At 50.6% G+C, this 13,112-nt stretch overlaps 1 protein-coding gene across 3 annotated transcripts in view; it reads right to left on the bottom strand.

Moving 5' to 3' along the window:
• The window catches only part of OPCML (opioid binding protein/cell adhesion molecule like), a 335,118-nt gene that overhangs the window by 301,799 nt on the left and 20,207 nt on the right, over positions 1–13,112 (bottom strand). The window contains exon 1 of one of the 3 annotated variants that reach the window (XM_027699656.1): positions 993–1,014. The exons of the other annotated variants lie outside the window; for them this stretch is intronic. The gene's annotated coding sequence lies outside the window, so the exon portion shown is untranslated. Of the gene's footprint in view, positions 1–992; positions 1,015–13,112 lie in introns of those variants that run through there. 3 annotated transcript variants of the gene reach the window in all.

The following is a 13,112-nucleotide window of genomic DNA, read 5'->3' as shown; positions in this document are numbered from 1 at the left end:
TGGGCAGGAAGGGCTGCAGGAGGGCTGTGGTGGGCAGGAAGGGCTGCAGGAGGGCTGTGGTGGGCAGGATGTGTAGCAGGAGGGCTGTGGTGGGCAGGAAGGGCTGCAGGAGGGCTGGGATGGGCAGAAAGGGGTGCAGGAGGGCTGTGGTGGGCAGGATGGGAAGCAGGAGGGTTGGGATGGGCAGGAAGGGGTGCAAGAGGGCTGGAGTGGGCAGGATGGGAAGCAGGAGGGTTGGGATGGGCAGGAAGGGGTACAGGAGGGCTGTGGTGGGCAGGAAGGGAAGCAGGAGGGTTGGGAGGGGCAGGATGGGTGGCAGACGGCTCCGGGGGAACAGAAAGTACCCCAAACCTGCCGTGCCCGTGGTTTCACCCCCTGCCCTCTCCGCAGTGCCCGCCCCAGCAGCCCCCACAACCTCCTCCCGCCCCCCTCCCTCCTTCCTGTCCCCTCCCTCGGGGTGTGTGTGTGTGTGCTGTGCTGAATGAAAGGCTACCCTTTTCTCCTTGACATCTTGTTAGAATGTGAATACAACAGCTATTGATTTGCATTTCGTGCAAGTAGAGAAAAAAAAGCGCCTTTTTTTTTTCTTTTTTTTCCTTTTCCTTTTTTTTTTTTTTTTTTAAGACTCTCTGAACTCAAAGCTCCTTCAGGAATAAACAGGCTGGATGGGGCTTGGAGCAACCTGGTGCAGTGGAAGGTGTCCCTGCCCATGGCAGGGAGTTAGAATGAGATATTTGAGGTCCCTTCCAACCCAAACCATTCAGTGATTCTACGAATGAAGCACCAGCCTCCCCAGCCTCTGCATGGAGAGCACAAGGACCACCTGACCATCCTCCCCCAAAGTGCTGCTTCATCCCTACAGTACATTACCCCACGCTGGGCCAGCAGCACCCACCCAGCTCCGTGGGGAAGGCAGACTGAGAACGATTAAGCTGGACAAGGCAACTAAATTAGCAGGAAAAGCCAAGGGAGAAGCAGGCAGCACCGCTCACCTCTTGAGGTTTGCATTGCCATCACTGAGGTTCCTTCCACACAGGTCCCCAACCATTGTGACACGGGCACCAACTGTCCTGCTGCCCCTTCCTTGGGGAGAACATCCTCAAAACCAGGGCAAGCAAACCCAGCAAACAGGGATGCTCCCGGGGAGAGAAACCCAGGGAGGGAAATTGGGGTGCTGGCAGGAGTGGGTGAGGGGGAACAGCCCTCCATCACCCACCACGGCAGGGTGCTGGGGGGATTAATTAGTGTTTGTAAAGCACTTTGAAGATAAAGGGAGAGCTCCTAACTGGGAATGAGATGGAGGTGGGGACAGGGGAACCCAGCACGGTGTGGTTTCTTATCTGGTGCACAAGCTGCAGCCCTGGCTGGGCGGACACCGCGCGGGTTCACATGAAAGGCAGAACGGGAAAATTTCCGCAGCGTGGAAAAAAAAGAAAAATCAAGCTCATGCTGCTTGGGAAAAATGAGTGAGAGGGAGATGAAAAGATGGGATCTAAGTCTCTAAAAGCTGGAGAGACCTGCTATTGATTCTGGCTTGGGAAGAAGGGGCCTGAACAAGAGCTGGTGTGTTGTTAAGTGCACTTATCTCCTCTTGTTAGATGGCAGAACGGGGCCAGATGGACAGGGTACTAATTCCCGTCAAGAATCATTACAGTCGTGTGCTGGATGAGGCACCTCCAAAGGCTCCCTGTGAGCAGTGGCAAACATGGCAGCACCATGAGGTCAGGACCCCCCCGAGGTCCCTGGGCAACCTATTCCAGTGCTTGAGCACCACTTCCCTCAAAAAAACAGCTTCGTTACATTTAAAGAGAATTTCTTGTACCTTAATTTGTGTCCGTTGCCTCGTGCCCTCTCTGGGCGCTCCTGAGAAGAGCCCAGCCCCCTGTACAGCCCCAGGTACTCCCAGACACCCCCCCCCAAAAACCAAAACACCCATCCCCCAGAGCACCCCATCTCCTGGAGAAATCCTCGTGGGAAGGAGGCTGGTGGGAAAAGCCTGCGAGGGAGTTTGCTCCCCTCCTCAGCCGTCAGGAGGATGGGCCCGTGCCAGGGAGTGATGAAACACGAGATACCCTCACACAAATCTTTGATCATAGTAATTATCCGTTGTTGTCGTGTACAAAACATTATCTCCACGCAGACATCAAATTCCTTCTGTACCACCCCCGATCTCCCCACACCCCACTGCTCCTGGCTCCCCATCCCATCAGCTCTGAACACACTCTCACCAGCACCAGGGCAGGATTCCCTTCTCCCAGTCAATAGGTTAGAAACGAAGAGTTTTTTCTGTCTGCCTGCCTTTGATCAAAATGACTGAACATCGAGGGAAGAGCAGGGGAAAAGCAAAGAAAACAGGGTAGAAATGATGCATCCCTGATCCATAAGCAGGAGATGGTTCAAGGATAAACTCAGGCATCGCTCACTGGCTGTGTGCTGCTGGGGGTTGGGTTTTCTGTTCTTTTTTATTTTTTTAAGAGCGAGAGAGAAAGAAAACATTTTTTTAAGCTTTGCTCCTTTTCATTTTTCTCCGAGTTCAGTGGCTTTCCTCGTCAAGCCTCTGTAGCTCAGGTAAGAACAGAGGGCTCCAGATTAAAGAGCAACACAGCAGCAAGCAGAAGCCGTCAAGATAACAGAGAGGACAAAGGAAAGACAAAGGAGGGAAGTCTGCTTTCTGCAAGATTCCCACTTGCAGCTTTTATGTAGATTACTCCAGAAACGAGGACCAAGCTGCACATTTCAGACTCTGATCCCAACTCTCTCCTCCTGGACATGGGGATCCAACGAGCTCCATCAGGAGCCATGGTCTTGGCAGCAGGGCCCTCACAGACATTTAATACACCCTGGATTTTTATAGATCCCTGGGTGGGTGGACAGACAGACAGCACGCTAGACTGACAGCTCTAAATACCTCTCTGCATGAGCGTGGGCAGCAACCAAGCATGGTGCCTCCTGCCAGAGCAGCTCACGTGCCGGCAAAAATCCCAGGCGTGCAGCTCGTCCCCGCCCTCACTCCTCTCCCAAGGCACCCAGCGAGACATGGGTTGGGAGAAGGAGTTGGTTTCATCACCCCTGATGCCAACAAGGGCCCACCAGCTGCTTCCTGCAGCATCACCCACCACGGGATGCAATACTCCCTCTCCTCCCTCGGCCGTGAGGTGTCCAACCCTAACGCTTCTCCTTGGAACCAAAACCAACCTGCAAGCTGGGAGAAGATTTGCCTTGAGCCCCACTGCAAAGCCAGGCACCCCACAGATTGAGGGCTCAGCAGGGCCCACGTCTCCTTTGAACATGACTTCAGCAATGACATACTCTGAGAGTCCAGGGAGGTTCTCCGAGGAAACCTTCCCTGCCGACTTGTTTATAGATCTATTCTTAGCTCCACTTGGACTCATTGCAGAAGCAGCAAGGAGCCTTTCATCCCCTGACCCTGGAGCACCTTAAAGAATATGAGCTGAGCCTTGAGGAGAGAAAATATTGTCCTCTCTGTTAGACCTCTGACAGAGGGGTCAACCCACAGATGAGGCCAGGAAGATGGGCAGCAGGCCAGCAAGAGGAGCAGGGAATAGCAAAGAGGCAGGAGAGGCTTTAGATGTGCACAAGGCAAGAGGCTGCCCATGGACAGCTGGAGCAAGATGAGCACACGAGGTGCATCAGAAATTGGATGAATTGGGGGGGCTCAAAGGGCAGCAGCACAAAGTCCAGCTGGAGATCCCCCACCAAGGGGATGTGAGAGGTCCTTCCCCTCAACCAGGAGCAGCTTCTGGGAGCATTCTGGTGCTCTGTCTGCTCCAGGTAGCACCCACAAACCCACTGCCCTCTGCATAAGGCACTAGGAAGTGGAAAATATGTGACCAAGATCCCATTTTCAACCAGGAGCAGGAGAAGGGAGGCTGGGTGGTGACAAACTCCATGCAAATAGCTCCATCCTTGAGATGTTCCCAGGGAAAGGACATCCTGGAGGTTGTGAAGAAGCCACCAAACCACCATGTCCTCACTTTGCTCCTGGATGAAAACAACTGTATTTCCTTTGGGCCCTGTCCCAGAGTTGTGATGAGAACATCTCCTATTAAAGATGGGAGATGCTCATCACCCCTAATTTGGGGAGGGAGAGCAGGTGCCGGGAGAGGGGGCACTGCACCCTCGTGCAGCACAGAAAGGATTTTCCATATGCTGCCTGATCAGTTATATCAGTTTCTTAAAATGCTATTGCACAGATATTTCAGAGGCATCATGTAGTACCATCTGTTATGTTATATATTGCACCGAGCCCGGCCAATTTTCAGATCCTGTAATTTTATCTCCTCCATTTCATATGCGGCGCAGGCATTTTGCAAGAGGAGCCGGCGGGGAGCGGGAATCTGCACGGGAGGGATGGAGCGCGAGTGAATCGAGAGGCAAGGCCCGAAAATGGCAGCTCCCGCCCATCCCAGACACTGGAAAAGGAGTTTTGGGGCTGCACCCCAACATCTTGGGTCAACCACCTCACAGCAAGGCCCGCCTTGCCCAGGGCAGAGCGCGGCTCTCTCCGTCTCTCCCGCTGCATCCCTGCCTCCAACAGCAACGCTTGCGGGGTGGAGAGACGCCTCCGGCATCTCACAGATGTCCTTTTCCCTGCCTCCCCCAGCTTTTCCAGGCAGCACTGTGGTCCCCCCATTCCCCATGGCAGTGAGGAGCTGCACCCCGGCACATCCTGCCACGCAAACCCAACATGGCAAGGGATGCTGCAGCAGGACAGCTCCGTGCCAGGGTTATCCCCTCCCTTATTCCTCTTTCCAGGGAGCAGCAGGAGCAAGAGGAGCTGTTGGTGGAGCCAGCATGGGGCATGTGGACTCCCCATCCCTGGAAGAGTTCAAAGCCAGCTTGGAGCAACCTGGTCCAGTGGAAGGTGTGCCTGCCCATGGCAGGGGGTGGAACGAGGTGGGCTTTAAGGTCCCTTCCAACCCAAATAATTCTGTGATGCCACTGTGCACCTCGGCCCCATTTAAGAGTCCATCAGCAAAACCCATCTCTGCTTTGTGGGGTGAGCAGTGACAGGCCCTGACAAGCATCATTAAGGCAAAACTCCCGAGTTATCCTCATGGATTACTCCATGCTGTAAGAGCAGAGAAAAGACCAGAGACCTAAAATAACCCCTGAGGTTACTGCAAAAAATTAACTGAAGCAGATGGGCAGAGCAGAGATTGGAAAGCTCTGTCCTCTAAGATAAAAAGTCACAAACATTTGATTTTTAAAGCGAGTGCTTCCAACTCATCAGTCAGACACTGACACCGCTTTTATCAGCTCCTTCTCAAGTGACAGCAAAGTTCGGTGCTGCTCTGCTCAATTTATTCTGATTTCATTAGGAAAAGAGACATTTAAAAAAAGCAGAAACCTTCCGATTTCCTGTGTTTTGCTGGCTCCCTCCTCTGGCACTTGGAAATATTTTTATTTTGTAATGGGTTTGGCCATGAAGTAATCGGAAACGTGTCCGGTGCTCTCCTTGGACCTGCTCTTCAAGACAAGCGAGTCTTGCTCTGACTCATCCTGAGCTGCCAGAGAACCTGTTTTTAAAAGCTTTTTGTACCCTTGCTGCAGTAATTAAAAGGAAAAGGAGAAGCCACCAGAAATATTAGCCTTGCTACTGTCTAGTGTTAAAAAAGTAGTCAAACACCCTTGGAGAAAGGCGATGCTGAGCAGAATTAGCAGCACTTGAGCACATCAATGTCACAGCGACCACAGAGGAAGATGCAAGAACCTCAGAGCCAACTCTTCAGGTGTTGTCTGCCCAGAAAGAGTTTCCCCTGACCACCATTAATACGACATCCCTTCAGATCTGGAAGCCCCAGGGCTTATTTTTCCACAAAGACACATTTTGTGGCTTTATTTGTTTTTAAATGAAGATATGACCATCTCCCATGGAGACCTGGCACCGTCTTGACAAAAGTTTTGGTGCCAAGCCTAAAAGTCTGCTTTCAGTTGCATTTCATTTTTCTCTTAGTTCATTAATAAGCATTAATACCTCGGGTTTGTGTGCATTTAATATTCTCCCCAGCACTTCAGTTTTTCATTTGAAAGGAAAAATTCAAGTAGTTTTTAAATATTATTTCGTTATTGTTCACAAAACACTTCTGACAGAAAACAGCATTTCCATTCTGGTTTAAAACTTGTAAACAACCTTTCCCCTTTATAAAGGAATAAAAATGTGTTTATTCACCTACCAAATACCAGCAAGCAGAGAGCTATGGGGAGCCTGTTAACTCTGGGAACTTGGTGTTCAAAAATAATAAATAGTAATGCTGGTTTCTCCATCTTTCCTCTCAAGTTTTAAGGACTCTTGGCACCACTGCCCAGCTCGAGCATGTAAGAACAGGTTCTGTATTAAAGCATGAGCTTAGTTTAAGGAGATTTATCCTTTTCCCCTTGGTCTGCAGCACCTGAATAACCTAATTGAAGATTCTCTGCTGTGGGTCATGTAATCTAAGCGGATAACTAACAGCAGAAGCATGAGGGTCTCATAGCAAGCACTTGACCTTCTGGTTATGGTCCTCTCCCTGCCACAAAGGAAAATCTGAGCCCTCCAGAGCGGTGATGGATAGGGAAAAGGAAAGAGTTCAAAGCAGGAGGAGGGAAGTGTGATCAGAGGAGGGAGGAAGGTTGCCACTCCAAGGCTCTGCAAAATCACTAAACACCCTCAAATGCTGCTCCCTCCTTCCCCAGCACAGAACAATTCACATCTGGAGAGTTAATTCTGCCCGTCAGTCACTCCCCACACTGATCTGCAATACCCAGCCAGCTACAGGCTACATAAATATTGACAGGGTACAATCCTAAATAAATAGATCTGCTCAAACATTTGTATTGACCACTCTGAGAAGGCAAAACGAGGCCTGGGAGAGAGGGAGTTTCATCCAGTCCCAAATTGGATAAGCACAGATGCAGACAAGGCTCTGGGTAAAGCCCTTTGCTCGTGTCCTGAACACCAGCTGGGAGATCAGGAGGGAAAGGAAAGCCCTGGAGAGACAAGGAGGCAAAATCCTTGCATGGGAATTATGCCTTGACAAGACATTTGTTTTTCTGGTTCTGTTGCCTTCTGGTCAAGTAACTTGAAAATTCAATAGTGTGCACAGAGAACTGGGGCAAGGGAGGAGAGGAGAGGCAGCGTGTTCCTCTGGGGACGATCAATCACAGGAGGAAGGCTGCCAAATCACCCTCGAGCTGCCCAAGTGTGTTTATGGATGAGATTAGAGAGCTCCTTCTGGGGATCAAAGCAAAGCTCTCCCCCAGGAGCATGCTTCCTTCAACTCCCAAATTCCCAGAGGACTCCTTTAGAAGCATCGCCTGCAAATATTTTCTCTGGGAGGGTCACAATCCCTTGAGACTCATTAAGGACCTTAAAAGAAAACAATGCTTAATTTGAGGGAATCCCACTTCATCCAGTTTCGAGTCAAAACTAGACGTGGATGGCAACGTTGTGTTATTTGGATACACAGCCCCGAGTCTCAGTTTCTAACCCAAAAGGTGAGCGCTGGTGCATCACCACCACCCTGTGCTGTAATTAAACTGGAAATTCTCATTCAGAGTTTCAGCCCTTGTGCAGCCAATTGCATTCATCTCTCTGATATCAAGCCATGAAAAAATAATAACCACAACCGGAGCTTGCAGGAGAAAATGAGCATTGCAAGTCATCCGGTTTGGATCACCAGAGTTCAAACCCACCAGTGGCTGCAGCCTTGCAGCTCGTGGCCCCTGGTAATGGGAACTTGCCTATTTCATGAACTCCGAAAGCAATCCAAAGGAGAATCATTCTTCATAATTGTTTTTCAACTTCTCCTCCAGCTGGAGGAATAATGACTGCACAATTCTCCTAACAACATGATCATAATCTATCAGTTCTATGAACTATAGAATGAACCCAAAGAGATAATTGGTGCAGGCACTGAATGATAAACATGTCAAGATTATGATTTCTTTGCTTAAAAATGAAACGAAGATATGATTGGAAATGCCATGCTTGGGGAGTACGAGCAATATTCCCATGCTCCATCATCTAAATTAGTTTATAATTTGCATACACTTGTATTTTTAGGCATTGTTCGAAGGCAGGGGAGCTGTAAAACATTAAGATCCAAACATCATCAGACTTTGTCCTTCAACGGTACCTTCCCGGTAAAGATCCCGATGTGTCAGGAAGCCCCATTATCCCCGGAGCAGCTGTGGAGGTGCAGCTCTGCCGGGAGCCTCGGGGGGGTTTATCACTTCCTTCCAGGGGGGTTTTACAGCCCCCAGAGAGTTGCTCTGAGAGCGAGGTGTGCACGCACACGCCAGCAGCAAGCTCAGCAGGCAATGAATTTTAGTGTTGCACCTTCCTGATGCTCCCAGAGGGACGACAAACCCAGGCTGACATTCAGCTCATAACAAAACCCAAACCACAGCAAAATTCACCTGATTTCCATGTTTTTTACAAGCGCTGCTGCGCAGCCCTCTGAGCTTAACGAACCACGGTGCTTTCTTGGGTTAAACATGAGGCAAAACCGCCACCAACCCAAAGTATCTTCATGGGCTGAGGGAGCCTCTGTCTCCCCTCCCTCAGCTGCACCCTCCTGCAGTTTCCAGCAGCAATGCAAAAGAAAAAGGGAGGGAAATGGGCATCTCCCAAAATCTGGGGAGGGGATATTTGGGCTCCGAGTCTGATTCACGCCCTCATCCTGTGCAAAGATGCCCCACATCCCACCGAAGCCCCTGTTTCCCCTTCCCATAGAAGCCTTTGCAGCCCACGGGGACTCCCTGGGGAGCACTAGGTGGAAACGGGAGCCTGCTGAACCATGAAAGAGCAGCTCACAGGTCCCTCTGCCTGTGACTGTTCCTGTCACTGCTCGGAAACCCCTCGGGGCTCCCTGTGGGAGCCACAGCCAGCCTGGCTGCTCATTCCATATGGCACCCATTAGCCTGTTGCTGGGATGGCACCGGCAGCGCGTGGCAGGAGCCAGCTGCCAGCCAGCCGTGCGTGGAGGCACCGCTTCCCCCGGACAGCCCTTGCTCCAAAGAGGATGGGGAGGAAGGAGAAACATGGTCCTGCATCCTCTGCCTGCCCCAAACATTCTGGTGGCCTTTGCTGGAGCCCCTCCAATGGGTCCTCCCAAACACGCTGGGCAGGGAAAGGAGCCTTTCCCAAAAACCAGCATCGCACAAGGACATGGGATGGGAACCATGGAAAGGGACATCTCTGTTCTGGGGCAGACTCTGCAGGAGTCAGGAGCAAGGGGGGAACACCAGCACAGGAAGCTTGAAAGATTAAAGCACCAATTCCGTCCTTTCTCTGCTAAAACAGAGTCCCTTAAAGCCAGTCTACTGAATTAAAGAGGAAACCCTAGAGAGCCTCCATGCTCATGAATAAATTCAATTTGCCATCTCATTTTTGAACTTATAAAAGCCAAAGCTCTCTAAACAAGAGACAAAGTCTCACACTATGCCTTCAGGCACCTGGAGACGAGCCCTCAGACAGGGCATTAGGCTTCTTGGGGCGCTCAACCAAACCAGCTCCACGTGCCTTATCCCATCTCAGAGCCCCAGTCCTGGTGACCAAAGCCCGTGTCACAGGAGTTGGTCACCAAACAAACAGCCAGGACAGGAAGGGAATTTGCATTAAATCTTCCTATGGCATTATTATTTTTATTTCACTTGTATTATTATTATTACTACTTACTTGTATTTTCCCCCTCGTTGCTTCATGCTGCCTAATCCAGCATTGCAGCGACACAGCACCTCTGCACAGGCACTGCTCCCTCCCCCCCTGCCTGCCAACAAAACAAATCCACCCTTTAAATAACAGCAAACTAAAATGCAGTTTGATGGAGACAGGAACAGCAGCCCCTTGGCTGAAGTTACCCAGCACCTCTGCTTTCTATACCTGACAAACCACCACCAGCATGGCTCCTGTGGGATACAGCAGGCACGGATTGCTTGGCCTGGCTCCTGCTTGCAGAAGGCTGGATCTGCACTCCAAAGGCTGCCTGCGGCCAAAGGCACCTGAGCAGGTTTCTAATGCGGCCGCAGTGCAGGGGAAAGGAGCTCCAGCACATCCCAGGCACCGGAGCCACGGGATGATTGCTGAGAGTGACCCCCCATCACGCCTGCCCTCACTCCTCCTGCTGGGTTCAGTGCACTTGGGAGCTTTGGGTTCACGCTGGGAGCAGGACAGAAGTAAATCCGGACGGACATTCACTGGATTTCGCAGATCCCACCAAGCCCAGCCCTGTAAACTCTGGGGTTTGCAGCTGTGGCAGCAGAACTGAGCGGGAGGAACAACCCTTGGGCAGCTGAGACTGAACGGATCTGATCACATCCCTCGCTCCCTCCCCAAAAACTGTCACTCAAGCCCTAGGAGTGGCATTAAAGGCTCCATGATTTTTCCTGTGTTTTACTGTGTGTTGGGAACACAGGCAGCACTCAGGAGCCAGCACCAAAGCACAGTAGAAACTCAAGCCAATTGAATTATGTGCTGTAATGTGTTCAAGAAATACTGACATACTTGTCAAACTCTTCACAATTCCTCCCTTCTCTTTCCCTTTTTATTTTTTAAATTTCTGACTAGCTCTATAGATCATTGGATAACATTCACAAAATCATCGGGATGATTTTCTTTTCTTTCCCCATCATTGCCATCAAATGAAGTTATTTGTGAATACATGTGCTGGAAACCAAACCAAACCAAACATGACAAGTCTATTTTCACCGTCGGCAAAGGCACCGAGGTGTGCACGGCCCTGTGAGTCACGCCTGGCTGCAGCACCAGGAAGGCACTTTTAGGGAGCACGGGAAGCAAGGTGGGCAGAGCGTGACTGCAGGAGGAGCTGGGCTGGGATTTTACACCAGGGGAAGGTTGCAGAGTAGTTCCCTAATGACAGAAAGCTAAGAAAGTCACAACACACAGGGAAATTCCCTCCTCTCTGATAACATACAGCAGGTTTTGGAGTTGCAGTACCCCAGTGCCACCTATTACTAAGTCATTAGCAGCAGAGTAATATTCTAATAGTTAACAATTTGACTAATAAGCCTCTGTGGCAAAGGGAAAACTAAGACAAAAGGCACTGCCTGATGCACCAATTTATCCTGATGATAAACTCCTGAATCAGAGACAACCATGTTGAGGGTTGCTGAGGGAATCCTCTCCTTCCAGGGAAACACAGGTGCTCCTTCCATGTACCTGCTCCTCTAGAGCAACACTTTACATCTGCATTGCAAACATCCAGAGGCTACAAAAGATGAAAATTCCTCCCCAGAGCCCAGGCACACCTTCACCACCTTCTCCCAGCCAAACTGCAAGAGTCCTTCCCCCTCCCGGCTGTGGCTGGAGATTCTTCCTGGAGAGGTGGTTCAAGGGCCAGCAGAGGCTTCTGGACTTCCAACCTCAGAGCCAAACCCTGAGGTTTTGCCAGGGGGACACACACAAAGCCAGCAAGCAACAAGGTGCACAGCCCGGGGTGAGAACCAGGAGCCAAATGCTCTGGCTCAGGCACACACCATGTTAATCATGGCACTTGCTGGATTTAAAATCTTGATGCTTGTGAAATCTCTTCCCAAGAGGATGCCTGGAATAAATTGTCATCTGATAATAGCTACCAGGTGGCGAGGGAAGAAAAAAGCAGACATGCACAGAATGTTTTGACTTCAAACTCATGTGGATTGTCAGGGAGGGAGTGTATTTTGTGCCCCTCCCTCGTCCCTGCCTCCCCCTCGCCATTTTCACCCCCTTCATGGATTTTTTTAAATTATTTTGGCTTTCTTCAAGTGTTAGGCCAACTGCCTGGGGCAGCAGCTGAGGTTGGTGGCAGAGTCCAGAGCAAACCCCCACCACCCTTCAAAGGCTCAGGGGTGGCCAGGTTGAGGTCACCACACTGGCTCCTCACCTCCCCTCTAATTAAGTGAGCAGATAAACTCTCCACAGATATCCCTGCTCCTCTTGCCCTCTCCCATCTTTCCTACTCCCTGCCTTATCCATCTGCCCCTCCTCGCTCCCCATCATACCTGTAACCTTTCCCATTAACACCTGCCCAGGCAGGGAAAACCCTTCCTGAGCTCAAAGCATCTGTTCCTAATCAATTTGCCACGGAGCCTGTCTCAGCCTCGGGCAAGGAGCAGGCACAGAACTCCCTCCCCATCCAGGATGACATTTCCAGGGCAGGGGAGCAAAGGGCAATTCTCTCCCCAGCTTCAGAGGCCAGTAGAAGGCAATGTCAGAGCTCCCTGCTGCATTTGGGGAATGCACATCCCTTTCTTCCTGTTCCAGGAACGCGATGCTTGCTCAGTGCAAGCCTGTGAACAGGCACACACACAGATTACATCTTGTTCTTAGCAGGAAGGGATATTGACTTGGAAAATATCAAAACCGCCTCTGAGCCCGCAGCACCCCCCTCCCCAAACAGAAAAAAAAAGAGTTTGAATCAGAGAAGAGCAGATATTTTACTACACAGAATATTCGAGGAAATTAGGTTCTGTAATGAGGAGGTCAGCACGGAGAGCAAGAAGGAACTTTTAAATGTCAACTTGGAATTTTAGAGGTCCCTGTCAGAACACACACGACCCAGGAGGGACTGTGGCAGCAGTGGGAGCTGCCAGGAGGGCAGAGCTGCTCGGCCACCCCTTGTGTGAGGGGACATCCAGCTGAGGGTACTGAGAATGATAACCAGGAGAGCAGCAGCCAGTCACCTGCACGAGTGGGAAGACCTGCTCAAATCCAGAAACCACACAGGCCTTGCCCTGGGCAGGTCAGTGCTGCTGAGAAAACACAGCATCCCAAAACCAGCCTTGCCTCTGCCTCTCTGCTTCCACAGCTCAATTCCTCCTCCAGACACGACTCAAGGAAAAATAAAGTGGCCAGAGGCAAGCACTAATGATGAGTGCCAATCTAATGACACACATAATACAGTCGGCTCCATTGCAAATGTAATTGCAATCATAATGCAATCAATACCAGTGGAAACACCGTATTTATACAGGGCCTTTCATCACTCACATGTAATGCAGTCAGTGCCAGTGCAAATATGCCAGCATCTGAAATAAAATATTTGCCACACATCTCATGCACATGCAGACCAAACACTGCATTCGGGAGAGCCTTGTGATGTTGAAGGCTT

This window comes from Neopelma chrysocephalum, unplaced genomic scaffold (assembly GCF_003984885.1).
Source record: "Neopelma chrysocephalum unplaced genomic scaffold, ASM398488v2 Primary Assembly neopelma1_138, whole genome shotgun sequence".
Classification (NCBI taxonomy): domain Eukaryota; kingdom Metazoa; phylum Chordata; class Aves; order Passeriformes; family Pipridae; genus Neopelma; species Neopelma chrysocephalum.
Note: the sequence above shows the minus strand (reverse complement) of the source record. Positions and strands in the feature narration are given on the sequence as shown.